General features: G+C 46.3%; 1 protein-coding gene across 1 annotated transcript in view; it reads right to left on the bottom strand.

Moving 5' to 3' along the window:
- Window positions 1–808, bottom strand: part of ARID3B (AT-rich interaction domain 3B) — a 58,430-nt gene extending 57,622 nt beyond the window's left edge. The window contains exon 1 of the mRNA XM_084816890.1: window positions 650–808. The gene's annotated coding sequence lies outside the window, so the exon portion shown is untranslated. The remainder of the gene's footprint in view (window positions 1–649) is intronic.
- Between the last annotated feature and the right edge of the window lie 11,728 nt (window positions 809–12,536).

Here is a 12,536-nt window from a genome sequence, read left to right as displayed (position 1 = left end):
GAGTGGCTCCCCTTGGACACAACGGGGCTTTCTCAGGAGTAAGCCCCCTTGGGACACCGCGGGGCTTACTCCTGAGTAAACCTGCACGCCGCCTTACTGAGGAGTGGCTCCCCTTGGACACCACGGGGCTTTCTCAGGAGTAAGCCCCCTTGGGACACCGCGGGGCTTACTCCTGAGTAAACCTGCACGCCGCCTTACTGAGGAGTGGCTCCCCTTGGACACCACGGGGCTTTCTCAGGAGTAAGCCCCCTTGGGACACCGCGGGGCTTACTCCTGAGTAAACCTGCACGCCGCCTTACTGAGGAGTGGCTCCCCTTGGACACCACGGGGCTTTCTCAGGAGTAAGCCCCCTTGGGACACCGCGGGGCTTACTCCTGAGTAAACCTGCACGCCGCCTTACTGAGGAGTGGCTCCCCTTGGACACCACGGGGCTTTCTCAGGAGTAAGCCCCCTTGGGACACCGCGGGGCTTACTCCTGAGTAAACCTGCACGCCGCCTTACTGAGGAGTGGCTCCCCTTGGACACCGCGGGGCTTACTTGGGGAGTAAACCTCGCCCAGGATGGGGGCTGCTCCCGTCAGGCTCTGCCCTCCCCTTCGACGGACGTCAACTCTGCCTCAGAAACAGCCGCTTCTCTCCCCACCCCTCACCTGGCCTCTCCGGGGTCCGTGGCGGCCCCCGGCTCCCTTCGCTCAGCGTCACTCCCAAGCCCGCCGCCGCCCGCGCGGCAGCCTCTTCTCCCTCCGCGTCCCGGCGGGTCTCGTGCGCAGGAGCCGCCGCCGCCGCCTCAGCCGCGCCCCCGCGCCCCCTCCCCCACCGGACCGGAAACGGGGGCTGGCGGAGGTGGGGGGACCCTATTGATCACGCACCGGAAGGAGCGTCAGCGAAACGGGCGTAACGCAGACGCAGGGTGCCGCGGGGGAAGGGGGGGGGGAGAGAACGACCAACCAGGCACTTCCGGTTTAGAAACCCAGCAACCCTGGGTCCCCACAGTTTTGCGGCCTAACGCGAAATATAGATGAGCGGATAAATATGCATAGATACAGCTAGATATCCTGACCGCGCTGTCAAGGCAGAGGCTTCATTTCTCCTGTTCCCCCACTTCACTGCTTTTTGCCGTATCTTGCCTGGTGAAGAGATCTGGAGATCTCGAAAGCTTGCACATTTTTGGTAACCTTTTGGTTGGGCTAATTACGGTGTAATTTATTTAACGTATTTGTTTAAAATATTTCCTAGCCACACCGTTCAGGGCAGAAGCCTTCCCAAAGCGGCATACAGCAATAAAACACATTACACCAATATAATAGTAAAAGCAATAGAAACAGAATGAAACTGTAAGAACACGATAAAAACAGAAATGTACGGCCGCAGTCCTATAATGTTTCGACTTTTAGAAGTCCTAGAGCTCCCAGCATCCCTCTGGCTGGGGCATCCTGGGAACTGTAGGACTTCTTTTCTGTCAAAACATGCATAGGATTGTGCCCTTATTTTATTTATTATATTTCTATACTGCCCAATCCCCTTCATTTGCCTTGTTGTGGCAAAGGGGCTTGCGTAACTCAGTGAAGCCATAAGCTATGCTGTGCAGGGTCACCCAAGACGGACAGGTCATGGCGGAGAGTTCTGACAAAATCTGGTCCACTGGAGAAGGAAATGGCAACCCACTCCAGTATTCTTGCCAAGAAAATCCCATGGAAAATATCAAAATGCTAAAAGATATGACGCCGGAAGATGAGCTCCTCAGGTCAGAAGGTGTCCAATATACTACTGGGGAAGAGCAGAGGGTATTTCCAAGTAGCGCCAGAAAGAGTGAAGCCGCTGGGCCAAAGCCGAAAGGACACTCAGCTGTGGATGTGTCTGGTGGTGAAAAGAAAATCCGATGCTGTAAAGAACAATACTGTTTAGGAACCTGGAATGTTAGATCAATGAATCAAGGTAAGCTGGAGGTGGTCAAACATGAGATGGCAAGATTGAACATCGACATCTTGGGAATCAGCGAACTAAAATGGACAAGCATGGGTGAATTTAATTCAGGTGACCATCATATCTACTACTGTGGGCAAGAATCCCTTAGAAGAAATGGAGTAGCACTCATAGTCAACAAAAGGGTGGAAAAAGCAGTACTGAGGTACAATCTTAAAAACAATAGAATGATCTCAGTATGAATCCAAGGCAAACCATTCAACATCACAGTAATTCAAGTCTATGCCCCAACCACTGATGCCGAAGAAGCTGAGGTAGATCGGTTCTATGAAGACTTACAACACCTTCTAGAACTAACACCAAAAAAAGATGTCCTCTTCATCATAGGGGATTGGAATGCTAAAGTAGGAAGTCAAGAAATCACCGGGATAACAGGCAGGCATGGCCTTGGTGTACAAAATGAAGCAGGACAAAAGCTAATAGAGTTTTGCCAAGAGAACATGCTGATCATAGCAAACACTCTTTTCCAACAGCACAAGAGACGACTCTACACAGGGACATCACCAGATGGTCAATATCGAAATCAGATTGATTATGTCCTTTGCAGCCAAAGATGGAGAAGCTCTATACAGTCAGTAAAAACAAGACCTGGAGCTGACTGTGGCTCAGATCATGAGCTTCTTGTTGCAAAATTTCGGCTGAAATTGAAGAACTTAGGGAAAACCACTAAACCATTCGGGTATGACCTAAATCATATCCCTTATGTATATACAGTGGAGGTGAGGAATAGATTTCAGGAATTAGACCTGATAGACAGAGTGCCTGAGGATCATGGCATCTGGCCCCATCACTTCCTGGCATATAGAAGGGGAAGAAATGGAAGCAGTGACAGATTTTACTTTCTTGGGCTCCAAGATCACCGCAGATGGTGACTGTAGCCATGAAATTAAAAAACGCTCTAGATGATTTAGGAAGAGAAGAACTGCTTTAGATGATTTAGGGTCCAGGCAGGTATTACATTAATATGGATTTAGGATTTTTTCTTATGGCCAACACAGCTACTTTTGCTTTTCGTATAAACAGGCATGTTTGTCTGTGTGTATATGTGCCCATATACACACAGACAAACATGCCTGTTTATGTGCCAATCTGAACTTGAGCACACTCCGGGAGAGAGCGTAGGACAGGAAGGCCTGGCCTGCTATGGTCCATGGGGTCACGAAGAGTCGGACACGACTTAACAACGAAAAATATATGCCAATAATTGTATTTATATAGCACCATTTGTGTGTGTGTGTGTGTGTGTGTGTGTGTGAGAGAGAGAGAGAGAGAGAGAGAGAGAGATCATACATATCTGTTCTCTTTCTGTTGTTGTTGTTCAGTCGTTCAGTCGTGTCCGACTTTACCTCTCTATTCGCAGGTCTTTCTCTATATCTGTTTATACATCTATCTTATCTATACTTACTTCAGACTCTGGCTAGAATGGTCTCATCCTGAGTGTGTTTACTCCCAATTGAGTCCTGCAGTGTGGGCCACGGTGACTTAGTGGTTAAGACGCTGAACTGCAGACCGGAAGGATCGGCAGGACAGCAGTTCGAGACCCAAGTGCTGCGTGACGGAGTGAGCTCCTGTCTTCAGTACCAGCTCCTGCCAACCTAGCCATTCGAAAGCAAGAAATTGCAAGTAGATAAATAGGTACCGCTTAGGAAAGGTAACAGCGTTCCGTGCACCTTGGTGTTCAGTCATGGCGGCCACATGACCACGGAAGCGTCTTCGGACAGCGCTGGCTCTTGGGCTTAGAAATGGAGATGAGCACCACACCCTAGAGTCGGACACGACTGGTTGGGGACACCTTTACCTATGGTACCTCAAATGATAAGGCAGAAGACTATGAAGTGTGTGTGTGTGGTGGGGGGAGCATCACTGAGGGTGGACTCCTATGCATGTTTAAACAGAAAAAAACAACCCTACAACTCCCACCATTCCCCAGTCAGCTTGGTTGGTTGGGGAATGCTGGGTGTTTTAGGACTTTTTCTGTCTAAACATGCATAGGATTGTGTTTTGAGATAATTACATGAAATAAGATTCAGGTGACCATCGTATCTACTACTGTGGGCAAGAATCCCTTAGAAGAAATGGAGTAGCACTCATAGTCAACAAAAGGGTGGGAAAAGCAGTACTGGGTACAATCTCAAAAATGATAGAATGATCTCAGTACGAATCCAAGGCAAACCATTCAACATCACAGTAATTCAAGTCTATGCCCCAACCACTGAGGCCGAAGAAGCTGAGGTTGATCGGTTCTATGAAGACCTACAACACCTTCTAGAACTAACACCAAAAAAAGATGTCCTCTTCATCATAGGGGATTGGAATGCTAAAGTAGGAAGTCAAGAAATCACCGAGCTAACAGACAAGCATTGAGGAATGAAGGGAAGTGAAAAGCAAGGGAGAAAGGGGAAGATATATCCAACTGATTGCAGAGTTCCAGAGAATAGCAAGGAAAAACAAGAAGGCCTTCTTAAATGAACAATGCAAAGAAATCGAGGAAAACAATAGAATGGGAAAGACTAGAGATCTCTTCAAGAAAATCGGAGATCTCAAGGGAATGTTTTGTGCAAAGACGGGCATGATAAAGGACAAAGAAGTCAGGGACCTAACAGAAGCAGATGAGATTAAGAAGAGGTGGAAAGAATACACAGAACTATACAGGAAAGATCTGAATGTCCCTGATAGCCATGATAGTGCGGTCACTGGAGCCGGACATCCTCGAGAGTGAAGTCCAGTGGGCCTTAGGAAGCATTCCTAAGAACAAAACTAGTGGAGATGACAGTATTCCAGCAGAGCTATTTAAAATCCTAAAAGATGATGCTGTTAAAGTGCTGCACTCAATATGCCAACAAATTTGGAACACTCAGCAGTGGCCACAAGACTGGAAATGTCATTTTACATTCCAATTCCAAAGAAGGGCAACGCCAAAGTGTGTTCAAACTACCGTACAATTGCGCTCACTTCACATGCCAGCAAGGTTATGCTCAGAATCCTACAAGCTAGGCTTCAGCAGTATGTGAACCGAGAACTACTGGAAGTACAAGTTGGGTTTTGAAGAGGCAGAGGAACTAGAGATCAAATCGCCAACTTTCGCTGGATCATGGAGAAAGCAAGAGAATTCCAGAAAAACATCTATTTCTGCTTCATTGACTACGCTAAAGCCTTTGATTGTGTGGATCACAACAAACTGTGGCAAATTCTGAAAGAGATGGGGGTACCAGACCACCTTACCTGTCCCCTGAGAAACCTGTACGATGGTCAAGAAGCAACAGTAAGAACCAGACATGGAACAACCGATTGGTTCAAAATTGGGAAAGGAGTACGACAAGGCTGCATATTGTCGCCCTGCTTATTTAACTTATATGCAGAGTACATCATGAGAAACGCCGGGTTGGATGAATCACAGGTCGGAATTAAGATTGCCAGGAGAATTATCAACAACCTCCGATATGCAGACGATACCACCCTAATGGCAGAAAGCGAAGAGGATCTAAAGAGCCTCTTGTTGAGGGTGAAAGTGGAGAGTGCAAAAGCTGGTTTGAAACTCAACATTAAAAAAACTAAGATCATGGCATCTGGCCTCATCACTTCCTGGCATATAGAAGGGGAAGAAATGGAAGCATGACAGATTGTATTTTCTTGGGCTCCAAGATCACCGCAGATGGTGACTGTAGCCATTAAATTAAAAGATGCTCCTTAGGAGGAAAGCTATGGCACACCTAGACAGCATAGTAAGAAGCAGAGACATCATCTTGCCGACAAAGGTCCATCTAATCAAAGCTACGGTTTTCCCAGTAGTAACGTATGGCTGTGAGAGCTGGACTATAAGGAAGGCTGAGCGCCAAAGAATTGATGCTTTCGAACTGTGGTGCTGGAGAAGACTTTTACGAGTCCCCTGGACTGCAAGGAGGTCAAATCAGTCAATCCTAAAGGAAATGAACCCTGAGTGCTCATTGGAAGAACAGATACTGAACTGCTGAAGCTCAAATATTTTGCCACCCAATGCGAAGAGAAAACTCTCTGGAAAAGACCCTGATGCTGGGAAAGATTGAAGGCAAAAGGAGAAGGGGATGGCAGAGGATGAGATGGCTAGATAGCATCACTGATGCAATGAATATGAACTTGAGCACGCTCCGGGAGAGAGCGCAGGACAGGAAGGCCTGGCGTGCTATGGTCCATGGGGTCACGAAGAGTCGGACATGACTGAACAACAACAAGATGAGAGAGAGTGCGCAGGCAACTACGTCTACACACTGGAAGTCAAACTGGAAGCACTCCATGTTTCAGTGAGGCATGTCTACACATTCTCATAACTATGAGAAAGCCTCCTTGGATTCAATGGGAGTTGTCTCTGAATAGATCTGTATAGGATTGCGCTGCTAGGTTGCTATCCTATGCACATTTACTCAGAAGTAAGCCCTCCTGAAACTCAGTGGGACTTACTTTTGAGTAGGCATAAATAGGGTTGCGCTGCTCCTTCCCAGTAAGTCTGTGTAGAAGTGCATTTGTGCAGTGCCAGACTAGGTAGGTTTACTCAGAACTCAGTCCCATGTAAGTAAGTGTATTTAGGATTGTAGCCTAAAGCTCTGGTTTGGGGAGACAAGGTGTATTATAAGCAACACTTTATTAAGGCTCTGATTAGACTAGCCCCACGCTGACCATGTTTACTCCTAAGTACGCCCTACAGTTTCCAATGGGACTGATTCCCGAGTAAAGTACACGCAGACGTGGTGCCGCTCTATGCCTTCCCGCCTCTATGCCTTCTTCCATAGAGATGGAAGAGATAGAGCGACGCCATTTTGCGTCCATAAGAAACTAGTAGCCGTCGGCGGCTTCCGAATTCAAACCGGAAGTTTACGCTGAAATGTATTTCTTGACCGTTATTTATTATCTTTGATTCTTTAAAAAAAATATATATTTTCCTTATCTCTACACGGACCAGGGAGGGGGTGGGAGAAGAGGAGGTGGAACTAGGGGGAAAAAAAGATGGGGAGGGAAAGAGGTTGCAACACAGCCGCCACAACCATAGAGATGAAAATATTTTTTTTTAAAGTAACTATAGCAACCGCAGAAACAGGCCAGGTTAAAGGGGGCGGGGCCACTTTTTAAGATAAGGGTGGGACTTCCATAACGGGTAACCAATGAGCGCGAGCATTAGTTAGTTCCGGGGAAATATTAAAACAGCTCGTGGCGCGAGAACGTTATAACCGCTCTGGAGGAGGCAACCATGGTCGGGTGGCCGCGCACGCGCACAAGGATATTCGTTGTGTGCGAGAGGAGCCCTAGCGTAGAGGAAAAGCGCGTGCTTCGTAGGCAGGGGGTTGCTGGTGCGATTCCCGGCTTCTCCAGTTAAAAGGAGAAGGTCGTGTAGATGTAGTCGGCGCCATTCAGAATACACTAGTTCACAAACAAGAACAACCTGTCAAAGTAAACATAACGGCAAAAGTAACTTAAGTTATTGAAAAAACCCATATACTTATTTGTTGTTCAGTCGTTCAGTCGTGTCCGACTCTTCGTGACCCCGTGGACCACAGCACGCCAGGCCTTCCTGTCCTGCGCTCTCTCCCGGAGCGTGCTCAAGTCCATATTCATTGCATCGGTGATGCTATCTAGCCACCTCATCCTCTGCCGTCCCCTTCTCCTTTTGCCTTCAGTCTTTCCCAGCATCAGGGTCTTTTCCAGAGAGTTTTCTCTTCGCATTAGGTGGCCAAAATATTTGAGCTTCAGCTTCAGTATCTGTCCTTCCAATGAGCACTCAGGGTTGATTTCCTTTAGGACTGACTGATTTGACCTCCTTGCAGTCCAGGGGACTCGTAAGAGTCTTCTCCAGCACCACGGTTCGAAAGCATCAGTTCTTCGGCGCTCAGCCTTCCTTATAGTCCAGGCAGCTCTCACAGCCATACGTTGCTACTGGGAAAATCATAGCTTTGATTAGACGGACCTTTGTCGGCAAGGTGATGTCTCTGCTTCTTACTATGCTGTCTAGGTGTGCCATAGCTTTCCTCCCAAGGAGCAAGCGTCTTTTAATTTCATGGCTACGGTCACCATCTGCAGGAGGGAAAATAAAATAAAATCTGTCATTGCTTCCATTTCTTCCCCTTCCATAGTTTTTTTAATGTTGAGTTTCAAACCAGCTTTTGCATTCTCCACTTCCACCCTCAACAAGAGGCTCTTTAGATCCTCTTCGCTTTCTGCCATTAGGGTGGTATCGTCTGTGTATCTGAGGTTGTTGATAATTCTCCCAGCAATCTTAATTCCGACCTGTGATTCATCCAACCCGGTGTTTCTCATGATGTACTCTGCATATAAATTAAATAAGCAGGGTGACAATATGCAGCCTTGTCGTACTCCTTTCCCAATTTTGAACTGAGTTTTAAGGATAGGAGATGGCATCAAGATTAGAATTGTAGAATAGTAGGGTTGGAAGGAGCCTATAAAACCATCAAGTCCAACCCCTTGCTCAATGCAGGAATGCAGGAGTAGCCATGGGCCAAGGGCCCACATCCAACAAGGGTAACAAGAGCATTGCAGCCTCCTTGTTCACCTGCCTCTGGCTCAGGTGGGGGTGGCGAGAAGGAGGAGCAGTAGATGCTACTTGTTGCTTGCTGGCTCTTTGCCTGGAGGAGGAGGGGCTGGTGGCAATACTCCTGAAAAGGTAGACAGAGAGAGGAGGAGGCCCATTAAGCCTGTCTTGCCTAAGACCCCACCCCACCCCCAGCCACAAATGAGAAGGAGGTTTGCAGATGTTCAAGTTGGGCTCTCTCAGGTGTTGTGATGGTCTCAAGTTTCAGCACCCCTAGGACCAGTAGGAAGGAGAAAGTAGCAGACAATTGTAGATCCTCCATGTGAAAATATTTTGTAGAATATTTTATAAATTTGTGAAAATATGGAGGATCTACAATTCAAAACTGTCTTCATCCCGGGTGAACCGGACAAGTTCCTTGGTTGGTAGAAAACAGAAACAGAGATCAACTAGGAAGTCTTTATATTAACAAAGCTGGAGATAAGTTTAGGTGCTGTGCTAGGTAAAAAGCGTAATTAAAGGCACACTGAGAAATAGCTATGTTTTCAGACATCAGTAATCAACAAGTCTTTTCAATTGGCCTCTGACCCCTTTAAAACTAAGTTAAATAAATAATTTGGAAGTGCATTAATGTTGGAGATATGGGTCATCAAGAGTAGATGATCTCCATATGTGGTGGGCATGCAGTTTGGGATCATTTGGGAATGAGGCCATTGAAATTAGCAGAATCACTACATAGGTATTGCCATTAACACCAGTAAGGTTACTGCTTGGTTATGCTGAAGATAGAATAGCGAAAAGGGATCTTATATTGGTGTCAAACTTGATCAAAGCAGCCAGAGTAGAAGTGGAAAAACAGCATGAAAATAAATAAATGGAAAAAAGCACGATGTCCACAGCACAATGTTCACGGGTAAACACCTGGTTAAATACAATTTTGGATGCATTGTATATGGTTATTCATTTAGCACTATTTTGAGAAGGGCGAAAGGGTGAATCTAATGTAAAGTTTTATAATAAACTAGCTGATATACCCGGCGTTGCCCGGGATGTAACTTTGTCATAGGCACTATTTGTTAGAAACACATAAAGGTAGGTTTATGCTTCTTGGAAAAGCTCTGAGTGAAAAGTGAAAAGGAAAATTGAGATTTTTTGTTTATTTTTTTTTTAAATTCTTATAAAGAGCACACAACACAATTTTCGCTTATTGTTACAAACTAATTCTGGAAGGTATAACTGTACGTGGGAAGAACATGGAGATTCCTGAGCAGCATGATGGGCGACATGATGGCGACGGTGCCTACAACTAAGGACCTAAAGTTAAATATTAGGAAAGTAGAAGTTCATTGTAAGGCTTGTTTATAAACAACATTTGTTGTTTTTCCAGTTGGAGCAAAGATATACAACTGATTCGGGGAACCCACTCTAGAACACGCAACATATAACTGCCCATGGGAGAAACATGGAGAATAAAGCCCTAAGTCTCCACTCCACTGTGTCATCCCAGCCCCTCAGATTGGGGTTGGATATTGCAGGAAGAGGGGAGAGAAACTAAATGCTCTCCACAGGCAGAAAAGAAACCATGAGTAAAGGGGAGGGAACAAACAGCAGCCAGCCAATCCAAGGCGAAGGAAGTCAGAGTGAATGGGATAGAGACCAAAAGAATGAAAGATGGCCAATAGGATGACTGGTAGCTGAAATCAGAAAACTGGCCTGTAGCATGATTGAGAGGGTAGAGGAGAGTGCAAAAGCTGGTTTGAAACTCAACATTAAAAAAACTAAGATCATGGCATCTGGCCCCATCACTTCCTGGCATATAGAAGGGGAAGAAATGGAAGCAGTGACAGATTTTACTTTCTTGGGCTCCAAGATCACCGCAGCCGGTGACTGTAGCCATGAAATTAAAAGACGCTTGCTCCTTGGGAGGAAAGCTATGGCCAACCTAGACAGCGTAATAAGAAGCAGAGACATCACCTTGCCGACAAAGGTCCGTCTAATCAAAGCTATGGTTTTCCCAGTAGTAATGTATGGCTCTGAGAGCTGGACTATAAGGAAGGCTGAGCGCCGAAGAATTGATGCTTTCGAACTGTGGTGCTGGAGAAGACTCTGACGAGTCCCCTGGACTGCAAGGAGGTCAAATCAGTCCATCCTAAAGGAAATCAACCCTGACTGCTCATTGGAAGGACAGATAATGAAGCTGAAGCTCCAATATTTTGGCCACCTAATGCGAAGAGAAAACTCCCTGGAAAAGACCCTGATGCTGGGAAAGACTGAAGGCAAAAGGAGAAGGGGACGGCAGAGGATGAGATGGCTAGATAGCATCACGGATGCAATGAATATGAACTTGAGCACGCTCCGGGAGAGAGCGCAGGACAGGAAGGCCTGGCGTGCTATGATCCATGGGGTCACGAAGAGTCGGACACGACTGAACGACTGAACAACAACAACAACTTGTTAGTAAGGGAAAGTATAAACAAAGTAATAACGTAGCCCAGTGACTCCTCTCATGCACTCTGGCAAGTGAGAATGTGAAGTGAAAGCGGGAGCAACTGCAGGGCCCAAATGACAGGCTCAGTGGGCCCCCACAGTGTGATTATACCCAGGGCAGCTCCCCCTTATTCCCTGCATTACAGACGGCCCTGCAGCCAGCCACAAACACACAAACCCACACAGAATTTTTGACTTTTATATATATAGAAGATTGTAATCTGTTCAATTCCAGAGCATATATTTTCAGGACAACGTAACTACAAGTCTTTTGAATTTTTTATGCAGTGAAGAATCTGGCAAACCTTGCTGGTTGATTTATTTATCTAAGATTATTATTTTATGTGTAATTCTATGAATGGCTCATTGATGTATAAGGCTAATGCAACCTTCCCCAACCTAGTACCCTCAAGATGTGTTGGACTAGGGAGGTGGTGGGCTCTCCCACACTGGAGGCATTCAAGACGAGGCTGGACAGCCATCTGTCAGGGATGCTTTGACTTGGATTCCTGCATTGAGCAGGGGGCTGGACTCGATGATCTTATAGGCCCCTTCCGACCCTACTATTCTACGATACTATGACTAACTCCCCTCATATCCTGTCATCATGGGGAACATTATGCTAGTGCTTGGCCCAGACAGCCAAGTCTCCATTCTCCCTGTGTTCTGGGCAGCGATCAAGACACATCTTTTTAACTTGGCTTTCTAGATTGTTGTTATGGTTTTTAATGTTGTTTTTGATGTTTTACTATGTTTTTATTTGACTGTGGTTTTTATGCTTTGAACCTTTGTAAAGCATCTTGGTTGATCCCAGAAAGGCAGTGTAGAAACAAAACCAATAACCTGCCCTCCATGCTACTGGCCCTGGAGAAGTGTTGGGGGGGACGACGACAATATTTGAATATGTGATTTGCCAACTGCAGTATGAAGCAGTACAGCCCAGAGTCCTGCAGCCTCCATCTTCATTCCTACTATGGGTAAGGTGACCAGGGCTTGATTCCTCTAACTGCTATGTAGAAGCAGGGATTGCACCCTTTGTATAGGAGGAAGAAATTGCCAATGGAAGATTGTGCTTTAAAGCTGACTTCTTGTATGCAGTAGATGTTACTCTTGTACGGGATTCAGTCCACCTTCCCTTGCTTACCATCTCAAAGGCACAAACCAGAGTAGATTGCTGCAGTGCAAACTAATAACCAAGCTCTAGATAAGCCACTGGCCTGATCAGTCGTTTGAACGCTTTAAATGCTAGGAGGAACAAGTCGAATCCAGCAACAAGAGGAGAGGCTGAATCAACATTGGGGCAAGTGCTTTGAACTCACGCATGCAGAAGAATTGCTGGGATTTAGCCAAAGAAACGTCTTTGACTATTTGGCTAGATCACAAAATGCAGCCCATTTGCATTCCTCTTTTAAAAGGTCCGCTAGATGTATCATAGAAAGTAGCATAGAATCATAGGGCTGGAAGGGGCCTACAAGACCAACGAGTCCAACCCCCTGCTCAGTGCAGGAAGCCTGATTCCCAGGCAGTCTCCCATCCAAGTACTAACCAGGGCT

Source organism: Heloderma suspectum, chromosome 11, assembly GCF_057233095.1.
Source record: "Heloderma suspectum isolate Gila_16-S chromosome 11, 16-S_ref, whole genome shotgun sequence".
In the NCBI taxonomy this organism is placed as follows: domain Eukaryota; kingdom Metazoa; phylum Chordata; class Lepidosauria; order Squamata; family Helodermatidae; genus Heloderma; species Heloderma suspectum.
This window is presented reverse-complemented; position numbering and strand designations above follow the sequence as displayed.